Genomic DNA, 12,849 nt, shown 5'->3' with positions numbered 1-12,849 from the left:
CCTTTTGCTTGAACTTTCAAGCAAAAGGCAGGCGAAAAGTTCAAACAAAAGGCAGGTGAAACGTTCAAGCAAAAGACAGGCCAAAAGCTCAAGCAAAAGCCAGGCGAAAAGTTTCAAGGAAAAGGCAGGCGAAAAGTTCAAGCAAAAGGCAGGCCAAAAGCTCAAGCAAAAGACAGGCCAAAAGCTCAAGCAAAAGCCAGGCGAAAAGTTCAAGGAAAAGGCAGGTGAAAAGTTCAAGCAAAAGGCAGGCCAAAAGCTCAAGCAAAAGCCAGGTGAAAAGTTCAAGAAAAAGGCCGGCGAAAAGTTCAAGCAAACGGCAGGCGAAAAGTTCAAGCAACTGGCAGGCGAAAAGTTCAGCAAAAGGCAGGCTGACGAAATTACAGACCTCGACATCGGGACACAAATGACGACCGGGACACCGGGACATAGGGAATAAAAATGACGAAAGGGACACTCAAAGAGAAAGCGACCAGGAGACAAGGAATGTTCGATTAGCAATCACCATCAACAAAGCACGGGGACACAAATGACAACCGGGACGAAAATGATGACCGGGACACCGGGACACAAAGAATATAAATGACGACCTCGACACTCAAAGAGAAAGTACAGACTGGGACACCGGGACACACATGACGACCGGAATACTGGGAATATAAATGACGACCAGGACACAGGGACACAACTACAAGGAGGGTGCCGGGGGGCACAAGGGGATATATAAATGACGACGGGGACACAGGGAATGTTTGATTAGCAATCAGCATCAACAAAGTTAAAGGGCAATCATTAGAATAATCAGGTATAGATCTGAATACGGATTGCTTTTCCCAGGGACAATTTTATGTTGCATGTTCAAGAGTCGGTAAACCTAACAATCTATTTATATGCACAAACAATGGGACATGGAAGAATGTTGTATATTCTTAAGTTTTACGTAGTTAAATTGGACAGCGAAGAATGTTGTATATTCGCAAGTTTTATGTAGTTCAAAAAATATATATATTTATATCTATCTCAATTCACAGGTGGGACACAGGGACACAACTACAATGGCAGGTAACTAATATGGCGTGTAACGACTTACGCGCGCGGGGGGCTTGGGGGCGCGATGCCCCCCGAACCCCCCCCCCCCCAACAGCTATATATCTATATATATATATATATATATATATATATATATAAATAAGTTGTCTGTGTGTCTGTCGAGTGACGTCAGGTGTGTCGACTGACGTCATTGTAAGGATTGAGCTGTATGCGTCATGAAATTGTGTGTCGACTGACGTCATATTTGTCAACTGATGAAATTACAGACCGGGACACAAATGACGACCGGGACACGGGGATACAGGGAATATAAATGACGACCGGGAACTTCAAAGAGAAATTACAGACTGGGACACCGGGACACAGGGAATATAAATGACGACCGGGACACAGTGACACAACTACAAAGGGGACGACGGGGGTACAGGGAAGATATATAAATGACGACCGGGACACAGGGATTGTTCGAAGAGAAATTACAGACCGGGACACCGGGACACAAATGACGACCGGGAAGCTGGGACACAGGGAATATAAATGACGACCGAGACACAGGGACTATAAATAACGACCGGGACAAAGGGACACATCGTTAAAATAATGAGGTATAGATCTGAATACGAATTGAAAATTTGTTTGTAGATCTATAAAATTTGCTAGTAGAAAATTTGCTAGTAAGATTTGCTAGTAGATATATAAAAGTACTAAAATTTGCTGGTAGACAGCAAATTCCAACAGCTAGTAGATATATATAAAAATAAGTTGTATGTGTGTCTGTCGATTAACGTCATGATTGTGTGTTGACTTACGTCATGTCTTGACGACTGACGAAATTACAGACCTCGACATCGGGACACAAATGACGACCGGGACACCGGGACATAGGGAATAAAAATGACGAAAGGGACACTCAAAGAGAAAGCGACAGGAGACAAGGAATGTTCGATTAGCAATCACCATCAACAAAGCACCGGGACACAAATGACAACCGGGACGAAAATGATGACCGGGACACCGGGACACAGGGAATATAAATGACGACCTCGACACTCAAAGAGAAAGTACAGACTGGGACACCGGGACACAAATGAAGACCGGAATACTGGGAATATAAATGACGACCAGGACACAGGGACACAACTACAAGGGGGGTGCCGGGGGCACAGGGGGATATATAAATGACGACGGGGACACAGAGAATGTTTGATTAGAAATCAGCATCAACAAAGTTAAAGGGCAATCATTAGAATAATCAGGTATAGATCTGAATACGGATTGCTTTTCCCATGGACAATTTTATGTTGCATGTTCAAGAGTCGGTAAACCTAACAATCTATTTATATGCACAAACAATGGGACATGGAAGAATGTTGTATATTCTTAAGTTTTACGTAGTTAAATTGGACAGCGAAGAATGTTGTATATTCGCAAGTTTTATGTAGTTCAAAAAATATATATATTTATATCTATCTCAATTCACAGGTGGGACACAGGGACAAAACTACAATGGCAGGTAACTAATATGGCGTGTAACGACTTACGCGCGCGGGGGGCTTGGGGGCGCGATGCCCCCCCGAGCCCCCCCCCCCCAACAGCTATATATCTATATATATAAAAATAAGTTGTCTGTGTGTCTGTCGAGTGACGTCAGGTGTGTCGACTGACGTCATTGTAAGGATTGAGCTGTATGCGTCATGAAATTGTGTGTCGACTGACGTCATGTTTGTCAACTGATGAAATTACAGACCGGGACACAAATGACGACCGGGACACGGGGATACAGGGAATATAAATGACGACCGGGAACCTCAAAGAGAAATTACAGACTGGGACACCGGGACACAGGGAATATAAATGACGACCGGGACACAGTGACACAACTACAAAGGGGACGACGGGGGTACAGGGAAGATATATAAATGACGACCGGGACACAGGGATTGTTCGAAGAGAAATTACAGACCGGGACACCGGGACACAAATGACGACCGGGACGCTGGGACACAGGGAATATAAATGACGACCGAGACACAGGGACTATAAATAACGACCGGGACAAAGGGACACATCGTTAAAATAATGAGGTATAGATCTGAATACGAATTGAAAATTTGTTTGTAAATCTATAAAATTTGCTAGTAGAAAATTTGCTAGTAAGATTTGCTAGTAGATATATAAAAGTACTAAAATTTGCTGGTAGACAGCAAATTCCAACAGCTAGTAGATATATATAAAAATAAGTTGTATGTGTGTCTGTCGATTAACGTCATGATTGTGTGTTGACTTACGTCATGTCTTGACGACTGACGAAATTACAGACCTCGACATCGGGACACAAATGACGACCGGGACACCGGGACATAGGGAATAAAAATGACGACCTCGACACTCAAAGAGAAAGTACAGACTGGGACACCGGGACACAAATGACGACCGGAATACAGGGACTATAAATGACGACCAGGACACAGGGACACAACTACAAGGGGGGTGCCAGGGGGCACAGGGGGATATATAAATGACGACGGGGACACAGGGAATGTTTGATTAGCAATCAGCATCAACAAAGCTAAAGGGCAATCATTAGAATAATCAGGTATAGATCTGAATACGGATTGCTTTTCCCAGGGACAATTTTATGTTGCATGTTCAAGAGTTAGGTAAACCTAACAATCTATTTATATGCACAAACAATAGGACATGGAAGAATGTTGTATATTCTTAAGTTTTACGTAGTTAAATTGGACAGCGAAGAATGTTGTATATTCGCAAGTTTTATGTAGTTCAAAAAATATATATATTTATATCTATCTCAATTCACAGGTGGGACACAGGGACACAACTACAATGGCAGGTAACTAATATGGCGTGTAACGACTTACGCGCGCGGGGGGCTTGGGGGCTCGATGCCCCCCAAGCCCCCCCCCCCCAACAGCTATATATCTATATATATAAAAATAAGTTATCTGTGTGTCTGTCGAGTGACTTCAGGTGTGTCAACTGACGTCATTGTAAGGATTGAGCTGTATGCGTCATGAAATTTTTGTCGACTGACGTCATGTTTGTCAACTGATGAAATTACAGACCGGGACACAAATGACGACCGGGACACGGGGATACAGGGAATATAAATGACGACCGGGAACCTCAAAGAGAAATTACAGACTGGGACACAGGGAATATAAATGACGACCGGGACACAGTGACAAAACTACTAAGGGGACGACGGGGGTACAGGGAAGATATATAAATGACGACCGGGACACAGGGATTGTTCGAAGAGAAATTACAGACCGGGACACCGGGAAACCGGGAAGAAAATTGATATTAAGATATAAATGCTAAACATTATGGCACCAAAGAGCTTAACAGGGAAAGAAACAAATGCCGTGTAAGAACATGCTACAAGAGTAAAACTGACTATTAGCAGTTATTTGGTAACTGGCAGTCCATTTTTTTAACCTTTGCAAGAGGATATTGACATGCTAGTATCGAAGAAGCACCGATACCAAACATACTTTCAGCCAGTATCATATCAAGTACCGATACCCGACACTTTGAGGATCCCCCATTATTACTTTCCAAAGTAATGCTAATAACAACATTCAACAAAGAAACAATCTATGTGAAGTAATAGCGCGGGCATTTTCTTATTTTTCAATTGACCTGTTTCTTAATAATGTGGCTAATCAAACAGTTCTACTGCATGCAAATCACTGTATACAAATTTTATGTCCAATCTCACAGTGTTTAAGTAATAACTTCGATTGAGAAGATTTTTTTTTTTTTTTTTTTTTTTAAGAATGAAAAGCTTAATTACACGCTATACTCTTCAATATTAGACACAATTTACTCGAATCTTGGTATAATTCTATCGTTTGAGAAACTACGATTATCAGAATTGTGATTAATTCTCGCAGCACTAGTAATTACTAAAATTAAGGCAACATTGTTCGTGCGTTTCAGTATTGTAGAGGGCTATTTGAGTTTGTTAATGCTGATCCTTTCGAGCTGGGTAGGAAAACTTGGATAAACTGACCGTTTAAAAAAGAGGCTTTTATTGGTACTAAATTTACTGTATTTGAGTGTATAAAAATAGTAGTTTAAGTATTTAACCTGGAAGGCTGTTTTAGTGTTCAGGAGTGGAGCAATTTATCTTTTTTAGACGAGTTTCTAAGCTCATCCCTACCTCCAATCTTTGGTCTAAGGGCTTTTTAAAGGGTAGGGTGTAATTTTTGAACCACAGCTAGTAATTTTTGTTTCACTGTTCCTAATATTTGGCCAGCTGAAGGAGCAATAGTTTTGACTTGGGAGTTAAAAATAATCAATTCATCGCCTTAATGACTATTTCAAGTGGCAGGTTAATGGCAGCTTTAAACCAAGGGCCCGAAAGCCTAAAGGCTCCTTTAAATGTTTAGTTAAGACCCAAAGCTCTATGTATTTCAAACCTTGTTCGTTGTACAAGGTTTTATTTGTTTAATTCCTTTTTTATTCGCTGTTTTATTCATTTTATAGTACTGACGAAGTTGGCACTGACAGTTTACTAAGAGCTTTAGAGGGCCTAGCAGGACTTACCGGGAGAATCAAACTTGACACTCCACGTGATGCAATCATCACGGCTATTTGTAGAGCTTCCTTGCCCCCACATTATGGACTTGCTTTGCTTGGTGTTTCACCCACATCGAAAGGACGTGTGAAAACAGGCAGTAATGATCAGGCTTATTATCAGTCGCTTTAGCAGCAAGCAAATGATAATGATTATCGACCTCATGTTGTTGCTGTTGGAACGCCATTGGTGACGCTTGGAATGCCACAAGGTATTTCTCAACCTGTTTTTGCACGAGTGTATGCTTAAATATGTACATAATATGGATTATAATATTTTCAAAGTAACCCCTCTCAGAAATAGTGATCTTGCAACAAAATGGGTTAATATTTTTGCAACAATTTTAATGAAACTACTGACAAAAGCGCAATTCAAATGAAGCTTTTACTCTAAAATATCCCTCAGTGATGAATATGTTCTAAGAATAAAATTGCTTGTGATTGCTTAAGGTGTATACTCTCTTTGAACCAAACGATCTTGTGACAAGTCTCTAGTTGTAAATTGTTCTAAAAGGACAGGATACTTGTATCATTGGATTCCTTATTCTCAAAAGTATTTATTCATCGGGCTACAATTATGGTAATACTTAGACTTTAAATCACAGACTTGAAATCCTTTGTCCGAGATGATAGGGGTTCGAGTCCCGGTGTTGCTGCTTATGTGGTTTGTAACGGCCGTCAACGGTGTGTCTCTGTAAGCTCAGTACGAGTCGACCCAGTTCTAAATTGGTACCTGGCGAAATCTGGGGTAAAAAAACGCAAGGCGTCGAATGATTTCCCCCAACCACACATCGTGCTCCTGGCCGGAGGCAGAGAATTAGGAAATTCTCGAAATTTGAAAAAAAGAGAAAAGATTAATTAATGATTTAGTGTTTTAATTTGTCTTGGGACTTACCTTTGCTCTTTGGCTATATTAAATTAAAAAAACAAGTTTTTTAAATGAAAGTAAGGAGCGACATTAAAACTTAAAACGAACAGAAATTACTCCGTATACGAAAGGGGCTTTTCCTTCTCAACGCCCCGCTCTTTACGCTAAAGTTTGACTCTTTCTCTTAACTCTACATTTTAAAACAGTAAAAAACTTTAGCGTAAAGAGTGGGGCGTTGAGAAGGAAAAGCCCTTTTTATACACGGAGTAATTTCTGGTTGTTTTAAGTTTTAATGTCGCTCCTTACTTTCATTTAAAAAACTTGTTTTTTTTATTTAATTTCTGAACGTTTTTAAATCAATGCATGTTTTCATTTTGGCTCTCCGCAGAGGAATAATTAAATCGAAATTTGTATATTTATTTTTTTTGGCTAAATGGCTTTCTCATAATTTTCATCGAATGATTTTGAGAAAAAAGAGCGGGGGAGGAAGCCTAGTTGCCCTCCGATTTTCGGTTAATTAAAAAGGCAACTAGAACTTTTAATTTTTTACGAATCTTTTTATAAGTAAAAGATATGCGTAGTTTAGAAATTAGCTTACGTAAAGAACTTTTGTATTATTATGTTTTTATTACATATATGAGGGGGTTCGCCCCCTCGTCAGTACCTCGCTTTTTACACTGAAGCTTAAATTTTGTCCCAATTCATTAAGAATGACCCCTGAATCACAAAGGCCGCAGAATAAATAGTTGAAATTACTAAAAATACTTTAGCGTAAAGAGCAAGGTATTAGGAGGAGGTGATCCCCTCATATGGGTAATAATTTCTGTTCGTTTTAAGTTTTAATGCTCCTGCTTACTTCCAACTGAAAAAAAAAACTTTTTCATATTTATTTTTTCATTGTTTTTTTTTAAGTAATGGTAGTAAATCCTGCGCTCCCTTCATGGAAATTTTCTTCCCCCATGACAAATTCCTCGATGGAAAGTTTCCCCAGCATATCCCCCTCTTCTCAACCCCTGCCTCCAACCAAAAAATCCTCCTGAAAACGCCTATACACTTCCCAATAACCATTACTATATGTAAGCACTGGTAAAAGTTTTGAACTTGTAACCCCTCTCACGGGGACTGTGGGGGAGTACGTCGTTCCCAAAGACATAGTTTTAAGGTTTTTCGACTACGCTGAATAAAATGGTTATCCGTTGACTTTGGGAAAATAATTAGCGTGGGAGGGGGCCTAGGCACCCTCTAATTTTTTCGGTCACTTAAAAAGGGCACTAGAACTTTTCATTTCCGTTAGAATGAGCCCTCTCGCAACATTCTAGGACCACTGGGTCGATACGATCACCCCTGGGAAAAAAAAAACAAACAAACAAATAAACACGCATCCGTGATCTGCCTTCTGGCAAAAAATATAAAATTCCACTTTTTTGTGGATAGGAGCTTGAAACTTCTACTGTAGGGTTCTCTGATACGCTGAATACGATGGTGTGATTATATGACTTATAGGGGGTGTTTCCCCCTATTTTCTAAAATAATGCAGATTTTCTCAGGCCCATAACTTTTGATGGGTAAGACTAAACTTGATGAAACTTATTTATTTAAAATCAGCATTAAAATGGAATTCTTTTGATGTAGCTATTGGTACAAAAATTCTATTTTTTAGACTTTTGGTTACTATTGAGCCGGGTCGCTCCTTACTACAGTTCGTTACCACGAACTGTTTGGCAAAAGCTATCGAACATACATTTTTTCAACTAATTTATCTAACTTTTTTGTGCTAAATCATTGAATTTTTGTCTAAATTTTTGTTGTAATATATTTTTTTTTTTACATCAGTTGATGTTTTTTATAAAATTTTATGTCTAATGGGGTTTTTTGGTTCACAGCTATGAACGTGGGTAAGTTAGAGAGGAAACTGGCACTAATGTCAAACAAATTGCTAGTGCCATCTAAAGTGTGGCGTTTCTCTTTATTTGTTATATATATATATATATATATATATATATATATATATATATATATATATATATATATATATATATATATATATATATATATATATATATATATATATATATATATATATATATATATATATATATATATATATACATGTATGTATGTATCATGAAAAGAGAAATCACCAATGCAACAGCACAAACATAAAAAAAAAAAGAGAGACAGAAGGAGAAAAGGAAGACTGTTTTCCTAAATTAGTGATTAATATAGAGCAGCACTTGAATGAGGCCTTAACCCTACTCATCCATACAATCACATAGGTCAAACAGCATAGCCACACACAATCAAGCATAAAGAATAATCCATGGACAGGCAGTCATGTCGTCAATAAGTATAAGTCGTCATTTACCAAACAATAGAAAAAATAATATAGACAAATAATTCAGAGGCAACACCCCACATAAGGGCTCATCAGTAGAATACACTGGCATATATAGGGTTTCGCCACTCTAAATTCTCTACCCAGCACAGTGTTGTGGCTACCACAGAATATCCATGGCATCCCCGCGTCAGGTATCACCCCCAAAATATATGCCTATGAAAGAAAAAAAAACAGCAAATGTAAAACAACCAAGTAAAACCAAAACAAGCTTATTCTGTTAATATATCCCTCCCTTTAGCAACAATAGGTAAACTAAATATTATAAATTTTACCAAATCACAAATATTAACACATTGCAAAAAAGCTGAATGAACTAAACAATTACAGAATTCATCTTTACCATGTGGGTAATTTTTAAGAAAATCCGCTCAATTAGAAACACAATTCAAAATAAATGGATGCATTTTCTTGTTGAATTTATGAATTTGCTGCTTGTTTTAAATTTCTTACCGTATCGTAGCACTGTGGATTGATGCTCTGTTTGGCCATTCGGGGACTAAGGATCCATTCCCGCTGCAGCAAGGTTGGGTGACAGGCTTGTTACGTGTCTCTGTAAAAAAGAGCCGACAACTGAAACGTCGTTTCAATATCCTATGTGCTAGCAATAGGGGATCTTCATCCTATGTTTATTTTGTACTTTCCAATTTTATCTATGTCTACTGAGGACAAACATTGTTCATATAACTAGGATATTTTGAATTTTTTCGTTGTTTTCCTGTGGCTTTGAAAATAATAATAAAAAGAGAAAATATATAGATTATAAAATTTCTCGGCTATGGTTGAAGTTTTCATTGCGACTGTATTACATACAGTAGGTTTCAGGCTCAATCATAGACCTACTTTTATATGACTCTGTAAGTGTAACCGTGTGAGTTATGGTATATTCTCTAATTTTTGGGTATACAACAAGGTCCAGTTATGCTTACAGCCAAAAATCTACAAGTTATGCGATCTATATTGACTTTGGCTCAGAAGTACGGATCAGTTCTTGAAGTGACATCTTGGAATGTTATTTTAATAACGCTGCAACATTTGTCGTGGATTCTTGGGATCAAGCTAATTGCTGGTGGAATTAAAGGACGTAATCCATTAGCTGACTCAAATAACGTTCTTACAACGGCCGTTATGGCGGATATACCGATTGTTTCCTCAATGATGGTTGATCTGTTTGAAACCAGTAATACGTTGGATGACTTGTCTCTTCGCCAAATGTTAGATGGGCCTTGTAAACTTTCGATTGAGTCAATGGAAGTGGCGTACTCAAATCGGGTATTTTAGTTTGATTTTGATTAAACTTTATTGATTTAAATTTTATCAATTTAAATTTTTTTTAATTTTAATTAATTTCTATTAAAAAATTCAAATTGTTTTTCAATAAAATTAATTTTTATATTATGTTTTCATTATTTTAGTCATTTTTTATTTAAATTGTAATTATATATATAAATTTTTCATATCTATTAAAAATCGTTGTTATTATTTATGCTTATACTATTTATTTATATTTTAATTTCATTAATTTAAAATTATTTTATATGCAATTAATTTCTAATGAGTTTACTGAAATAGTATTCTATTAATTTTAAAATTTTTTTTTAAATTTAATTGTATTTAATTTAATCTTGTGATTTATATTTTTGTCTCTTCTCTTACTAAAACCTAACAGAATAAAATAACTGCATCATTTAGAAAGGAAAAATTTTACTTATTAAAATGACTTTTTAAAAACCATTTTCACCTTTCAGGTAGATTAACTGCCTCTGAATAGTCTGAATTTACCTTCTACGAAAAAAAAAATTTTCTTTGTACCGAACCAGTGCTGTCACTTATTTGAAGTACTTTTACTTGAAGTACTACTTAAGTAAAATTTTCCATTACTTGTACTTGTACTTAAGTAAAAACTCTAGGGTGTACTTATTACTTGATATTTAAGTAAGATTACGAAATACTTATTACTTAAGATACTTTTAATGTACTTGTTTTTCAAATACTTTTCAAGTACTTTTGTGTGTGTGTGCTTTGGCAATGTACAAAAAGACATTGCGTAATAGAGACATCTATTATCAAAAACCATAACAAGTTGTTGAGAATAGATGTTGGTGAATAAACCGAATTCCCAACAGCATCTTTAAAGAAGAATCAGGACCTTTTATAATCTCAAACTGAAAAGTCAGCATGGCCAAACAGCTTCCATTTATACTCCAAGGGAGGTACTTTACTGTGAAGGGGGAAATTGACCAAGACGGGTCTGTGAATGCATTCTGCAAGTTTTGCCCCAACAAAACTGTAAAGGGACACGTACTTGCAACGACCAACTTCCACAAGCATTTGAAGGTAAATAACTCCTATTTGTATTTATATCATGTGTCTTTTTTCTTTAGTGTCATAGTTAGCCTTATTCCATCAATTATTGGGCCACTCCATCACTCCAGGGACTGATGGCCCATTGGTAAATGTCGACTTTCGTTCCAAGTGCTCTAAAGTGTGTATTACTGCATATAGCAAGTTTCTCATTTTGTTTCTTTGTCATTATTACAGAAGCGCATCAATTTTTTGGCTTTCTAAAATCTCCCTCCAACGAAACTAAAAATACGTAAAGTAGGCTTGCGGTAAATTTATGGCACTTCATGTAGGGTAAATTGACCAGTACTGGGACACTTAAATCACTCTGCCTATTCTGGGACAGAATCTTTGGTTGGATTGCAACATGTCCAATACTGGGACAAAAGACAACAGGTTTTTTGGAAGTAACCCAGAAAAATGTATACATTAAGTGTCCAAGATTAATTCTTTTGTCCCAGTATTGGACATGTTGTAATCCAATCAAAGCTTCTGTCCCAGAATAGGCAGAGCGATCAAAGTGTCCCAGTACCAGTTGTCTCACCCTAACTGACTTACTAATAAAGTGAACATACCACTCTATGCCTTTTTTATGCTCTTTATGAATATAATAATTGCTTCTACCATAAATTCAAACTGAAGCACTTTTTGAGCTCTTAAAAATGACAAATTTTTAAAAGAAAATATGACAGTTCATGTAAATGACTTACCAATAAAATGAACATACCACTCGATGCCTTTTTTTATGGCACTTGGTATTAACCAAGTAACATATAGCAATTGCAAAGTTGGTCAGTCTGTCTGTCGGTCCTGGTTTTGCTACTTTAGGCACTTCCAGGTAAGCTAGGACAATGAAATTTGGCAGGCGTATCAGGGACCGGACCAGATTAAATTAGAAATAGTCTTTTTCCGGTATCGACCATCTGGGAGGAGGAGTAGGGGGCCTGTTAATTCGGAAAAAAATAGAAAAATAGAAGTATTTTTAACTTATGAACAGTTGATCAAATCTTAATTTTAAATCCTGACCGGATCTGATGACATTTGGGGGGAGGGAGGAGTTGGGAAGGGGAATCTAAAATCTTGGAAAACACTTAGAGTGGAGGGATTGGGATGAAAATTGGTGGAAATAATAAGCACAGGTCCTAGATACATGATTGACATAACCAGAACAGATCCGCTCTTTTTGGGGTAGTTGTGGGGGGGGGGGGTTTAATTCTGAAAAATTAGAAAAAATTAGGTATTTTTAACTTACAAACGGGTGATCGGATATCAATGAAATTTGATATTTAGAATGATGTTGTGTCTCAGAGCTCTCATTTTAAATCCCGACCGGATTTGGTGACATTGGGGGCAGTTTGGGGCGGGGGAACCTAAAATCATGGAAAATGCTTAGATTGGAGGGATTAGGATGAAACTTGTTGAGAAATATAAGCAGAAGTTTTAGATACATGATTTACATAATTGGAATGGATCCGCTCTATTGGGGGGGGGGGGTTAATTCTGAAAAATTAAAAAATTATATATTTTTAGCTTACGAAGGAGTGATCGGATATTCATGAAACTTTATATTTAGAAGGACCTCGTAACTGAG

General features: G+C 37.4%; 1 protein-coding gene across 2 annotated transcripts in view; it reads right to left on the bottom strand.

Annotated features, from left to right (window-relative positions):
- LOC136026470 (protein MON2 homolog) overlaps positions 1 to 12,849 on the bottom strand; it is a 483,967-nt gene that overhangs the window by 187,871 nt on the left and 283,247 nt on the right. The window lies entirely within an intron of this gene.

The sequence above is a fragment of the Artemia franciscana genome, chromosome 4, assembly GCF_032884065.1.
Source record: "Artemia franciscana chromosome 4, ASM3288406v1, whole genome shotgun sequence".
Taxonomy (NCBI): Eukaryota; Metazoa; Arthropoda; class Branchiopoda; order Anostraca; family Artemiidae; genus Artemia; species Artemia franciscana.
The sequence above is the reverse complement of the archived record's forward strand: the minus strand, read 5'-3'. Positions and strand labels throughout refer to the sequence as shown.